We start from the raw sequence: 6255 nt of genomic DNA on the forward strand, positions 1-6255 counted from the left end.
CCGCTCACTGAGGGAAACCACATCTGTCACGGAATCCCTTGACTATTTCCTCAAGCTCTTCATGTGAAGGTGTGTGCAGGTATTGTGGCTTTAGTATGTCATTGATGGCAGCAACAACCTGTTGAGTGAACATACAAGCACTGGATAATCCAACACCAAACAGGTGACAAATGGATCGAAGCTCAAGATTGGTGGCCAGCCTCCACAAACATACAGCAACACGAAACTCCACTGGCACTGCCTTGTGGTATCTTGTATTCTGTCGAGAGTCCAGTCTTGGACGCAGATTTTCACAGAGATGACTGAAGGTGGATTTTTTCATTCTAAAATTGAGCAGCCAGTCTCTCTCCGTCCAGGTGTCTTGGATGTGCTGCCACCAAGCATAGCAACGCGGTTTGGCCCAGATTCTCCTATTAAAAATAAGAAGTAAATACATAAATAAATACAATACAGAAATACAAATTACATTAAAAAATTATTAGGCCCTGTTCAGAAATTAACAAAACAGGATCCAAAAGAAAAACATAACAGAAATGTCTATGCATATGTTTTTTTATCCACTTCTTTGTACATGTTACTATTTATAAATGTATCTATTCATTTATCCATTTATTTGTACAGTGATCTGTTTTTATGGTTATCTATTTATTAATCTCTTTTTCAATGGAGATTAATTGAATGAACCACAGACAATGAACAATGATTCAATGAACAGTTACATTTTACATTTATGTAACAGTCAGATATCGGAGGTTGACGGGTTACCATGGTACTTTAGCTGCTAACGTTAAACGTTGCTGTGACATGTAACGTAACGTTAGTCGTGTAAGTTATTATGTATGCATGTATAGCACTATAAAGACAAGTTAATACACCACTACTGTCAGCTCATAGTTCCCACACTCACCTTCTCTCCGGAAAAGAAATTGCCATAACTCTCAGGTTTGCGAGCCGTTTTCTCCTCCTCTCCTGGCGACGGCGACAGAGTTTTGTCATGATGAGGAAGCTCATCTTACGAACACCAAGCACTCTCATATATTGCTCATTTAGCTGGTGCTGCTGGTAGCAAAACACCAGCAAAAGTATTACCACAGGTAAAAGGTGACTCGGATTCATTTTGTGTAAACACGGATGTCAGATGCCGGCCGGCCCAACAACTCAGCGTAAAAGCGAGCCGCGGAAGTCCACAGGGAGATGACGTGTCCAGTAGAATTGTCTTGTAAAGTCCGTTCTTCTTTTTGCAGTGTGAAACCAAAACCAACCGGACCAAATGTATACAATGTAACAGAACACGGACCTTGGTCCGGACTTTCAGGTGTGAAAGCGCCCTAACTGGCACCTGTTAATGTTCCGAAAGACTGACAGCAGCCTGAGGTGGACTGGAATTTCTGGCCTCGAACAGAAAGCATTTTTGGCAAAACCATAATACCTATCATTGATCTGACTTTACTTTGAGCATCCTGAGTTCTTCCTGAACGTCTACATGTTTTTTTTAAGAAAAATGAAAAAATAGCTTTGTTAGAGCGATCTAGAGCGCATCTGTGCGTCCTACGCCCAACAGCCCCTAGAGGATTGTGAGTGAGAAGACAATTTTTCCTACGTTTCTATGTATAAATTATTTCTGTCGAGTGGAATTTGCGGCCTGGAGCGCAGTTTTCAAATTTATTTTTTGACAATGTTTTCTCTCCCTCTACACTCTGAGCGTTGACATCACACACTGTGACACGAACATTCCATGCAATACACACCCATTATAATCTCAGAATTTCTCCAAAAATGATCATGGTCATTGAACAGGGATTGATAAAAAACTATATGACCTATCGAAACGTGGATTAATACACCGATACACAAGACTTGTGTCTACTGTTTAAAGTTTAAATGGAGTCTCTAGGTGAAATTATGCTGGAGAAGTAGACGTTTAAAAATCTCCAATTATTGTTCTTTTTCGCTCATTTTTTTCGGCCGTCCCATTCATTTCAATGCAAAATTTTGGGCAGTTTTTCGCGACTTACGTCGAGAAAAATTCGTATTCTGTAGAGAAAAGTAATAGCACACCGATCCTGACCAAACCGCACGTTTTGATATATAATTTGTCCTGCAACTCTTCAAGTTGTAGGACTAGTAGCGGGACGAAATTTCGTCCGGAAGAGGAAGAAAAAAAAATCCACAGTATAACAGTATGGGACCAGTGCTCGGTGCGATTGCCCAGAGGCCCTAATTATGTTTCCCTAATGGTGGAATTGGCTGGTTTTCCTTGTCTAGCATTACAGTAAACTTTACCGGTAGTGTTCCTCAGGGGTATCTTAATATATTAATGACACTATGCAAGGAAAGTAATTTAAATCTAATCTAAATCTAAAGCTTTGAATGTGTTGTTTCAGGATCTATTGAGCCCAACATCCAGTCACCCTGAGCAGCACTGATGGATAGCCACTCAGTGACTGCACTTCAGTCATTGTCCAGATGGACGTTTCCTTAGCTTAAGTGTTATTTTGACAATTTATCAGATTTACAATGTTGCCTATACCCAAGTCAGCTGAAGCTAGTGTTCTTGAAGGAATTCATCTTGAAGCCAAGGACTCCAGTTACCAGAGTACCAACAGCTGGTGGCAAATGTCACTTAGTATATCACTTTAAATGGAGTTAGGAGTTTGTATTTTCTCAAAGATACTGATAGCAGGTCTTGGTCCGGCATGAATATTTATTCACTTGGTCTTGAAAAGCAATGACTTCTCCAAAAAGGCCCCAGAGGTTAGTTGCCTGCTGTAGGCAGTAATGTAAGTAATAAAAGGTTATGTGTCCAGTTGGAACTTGAACGATGAAGAAACCTAGTTAATGTATAGCTTTCTTATTTTGCAAAGAGTGTATAACAGGTATGACAATGGGCCTCATTCACGAACCGTTCTTAAGAACAAATTTGTTCTTAAGTCCTTCTTACGAATATTTTACGAAGATTGTGGCATTCATGAGTTTTTTTCTTATCCAGGATTTTTCTTAGGTAAGAACAAATCCTAGGAACACTCAGGAGTACTCTTAAGCACATTTCAGTGCTGACATGTTGGCATGGTTGTGTTGTCTTCTTTTGTTAAGTTCGATAAAATACATTACAGTGACATTTCCGTCATATTTATGTATATATTTATTAATTTCATTTTTTTTTATTTTTCATTTTATTTAATTAAATGTGCCAACGCTTTAACATAAATCAAGTAAATTGGAAATTATGCCGTCCATTAGTGATACCACCATATTTATAGGTGGCATTTCTCCATACACGGCCTACAAAACAATGACAGACTTCATCTGTGATAAAAAATAAATAAATAAATAAAATCAAGCCAAGCTTGTAACCCCTCAGTCCAATACTAAAGACATATTTTGAGCTTACACACTATGGTACTATGCTAAACTCCTGCCTTACAGGGCACACATTTTAAATATATATATATATATGTGTGTGTGTGTGTGTGTGTATGTGTGTGTATTATTACAGAAAATAAATTGTTTGTGTTGTTGCAACCTGCACTAAGACTGCTAAATTTATTTTTTTTCCTCCAAGTGATCTCCTGCAGCAGAACTTCTAGTTCTGAACTGCTAAAGTTTTTTTTTCTTTTTACCTGTACTCCAATGGATTTACGCTTTGCTTTAGGCATTCTGTTGCTGTTTTCTCTGTGTGGCGTCTACACACTATGTAAATTAGACTCACCTGGCACATGTGCTCAATTTACGAAGAGATGGCATTCATCAATTTAGAAACATGGCTGCGAACAATTCAGCGGCTTAAGAACACGTTGATGAATCTGACGTAGGGTCTTCTTAGAAATCTTCTTAAGAAGGACTTAAGAAAGAATCTAAGAAGATTCTTAAGAAGATATTGATGAATGAGGCCCATTGTGTCTAGTGTTCTGACAAAATGTTTGTTGATTTTTAAAAAAAACTTTAGATCCCCAAATGATATTAAGGCTTTAGGGTCTATGTTAGATGTCATAGTGACTGATTTTATGTTTGTGCTTGGCAAATAGGTCCATTGGATGTACATTTTAATATCTTAGTAGTCTGTAATTGAATAAAGTGTTATAACCAGGGGTCATATGGTTCACTGGCTGTGTCCCAAAGTCAAGGAAGGATGCTCAAATGGCTGGATTTGAAGGACACTACGTCGTCGACATCCGCCGAAGGACTGTCCCAATGTCGAGGATGCTCCGGAGGACAGAGTCCTTCTTTTGGCCAAATTCCAAGGATACATGTGTGTATCCTCCGTGCGGTCCGACTACCCATAAAGCATTGCGCACACCGGTCTACTGGGAGATTTAAAAATGGCGAGCGTAGAAACAGCGACGCCGGTGGCGCAATATGCATTTAAGCTAGAAAATTTCCTCTGGGGAAATTTTGAAAGGGCCACGGGGGCTACTGTGTGTGTACACTATGATGAGATTCTTCAGAGATTTCAAACTATGCCCTTTAACCTCAAAATGTGTGTGTGTTTGTGTGTGTAACTAAAATCACATAAAGTTACTGTGTGTGTGTGTGTGTGTGTGTGCGTGCGTGCCCCTGCGGGCATGTGTTTGAAGCATGTGTATCCATGTGTGAGGAGTATGCGTGCTTGCGCGCGTGCGTGTGTGTGTGTATCTGTAACTGTAATCACATCAAAGATCAAAGGCAATCAGATCAAAGCAATCAACAGAATTAATTGACACCTGCTTATGTCCTGGAACATTGACAGGTGGAATTTCTGGCCTCGAACAGACAGCATTTTTGGCAAAACCATAATACCTATCATTGATCCGACTTCACTTTGAGCGTCCCAAGTTCTTCCTGAACGTCTACATATGATTTTTTTTCAAGAAAAATTAAAAAATAGCTTTGTTAGAGCGATCTAAAAAAACTGTTCCATCTTCCTTTTTTCTGAAATCTTCCTGCTTTTTTAATATGGGACCCAATGAGGCTGTTGGTGGTGTTGGTGGCGCATCTGTGCGTCGTACGCCTAAACTATAACTCTGAAGGCTTTACCAGAGGATTGTGAGTGAGAAGACAAATTTTCCTACATTTCTATGTATAAATTATTTCTGTAGAGTGGAATTTGCGGCCTGGAGTGCAGTTTTCAAATTTATTTTTTCTCTCGCTCTACACTCTGGCGATGATGTCACACACTGTGACACGAAGATTCCGTGCAATACACACCCATTATAATCTCAGAATTTCTCCAAAAATGATCATGGTCATTGAACAGGGATCGATAAAAAACTATATGACCTATCGAAACGTGGATTAATACACCAATACACAAGACTTGTGTCTACTGTTTAAAGTTTAAATGGAGTCTCTAGGTGAAATTATGCCGGAGAAGTAGACGTTTTTGCGATTGCCCCGAGGCCCGAGTTGCAGGACAAATATATGTCAAAACGTGCGGTTTGATCGGGATCGGTGTGCTATTACTTTTCTCTACAGAATACGAATCTGTCCAAAATTTTGCACTGAAATGAATGGGATGGCCGACAAAAAATTAGCGAAAAAGAACAATAATTGAAGATTTTTAAACGTCTACTTCTCCGGAATAATTTCACCTAGAGACTCCATTTAAACTTTAAACAGTAGACACAAGTCTTGTGTATCGGTGTATTAATCCACGTTTTGATAGGTGTATAGGTGTGTATTGCACGGAATGTTCGTGTCACAGTGTGTGACATCATCGCCAGAGTGTAGAGGGAGAGAAAAAATTGTCAAAAAATAAAGTTGAAAACTGCACTCCAGGCTGCAAATTCCACTCTACAGAAATAATTTATATTTTATTATATGCGTCAGATGATGATGTACTATGTGCAACTATGCCATTCAGAAAGTTATACATTTCTTTATTGTGTTAACAGGGACCGAAAGTCCGCTATTATCCGTTATTGTTATTTATAAATAACTGTTATTGTACTGTACTGTAAAATAAAAAATCACAGAACATATTTCCATGGTGAATTATGCGCCACTGCTTTTATGAAACTAAGTAGCAGCCAAATTCAGCCAGGATCAGTTAAATATTCAGGTTTAATCCACTTTGTGGCTTTTACTTACTAAATCGTGGAGATTCAACCTTAAAGCATCTTCTTCCATTTTCACAAATATGTGTCAGAGTGCTGATGCCAAAGACACATCCATGTCTGAACTGATTTTGAAATTGCGGCGCTGAATTTATTTATTTTTATTAAACTGATAAGAACAGATACTACACTTGATCTTAGCCAAAAGGCCGAGAGCGGCGCT

General features: G+C 38.9%; 1 pseudogene; it reads right to left on the minus strand.

Annotated features, from left to right (window-relative positions):
• Window positions 1–6074: 6074 nt before the first annotated feature.
• On the minus strand, window positions 6075–6255 carry LOC131979644 (U2 spliceosomal RNA; annotated as a pseudogene).

This window comes from Centropristis striata, chromosome 10 (assembly GCF_030273125.1).
Source record: "Centropristis striata isolate RG_2023a ecotype Rhode Island chromosome 10, C.striata_1.0, whole genome shotgun sequence".
NCBI classification, from domain to species: domain Eukaryota; kingdom Metazoa; phylum Chordata; class Actinopteri; order Perciformes; family Serranidae; genus Centropristis; species Centropristis striata.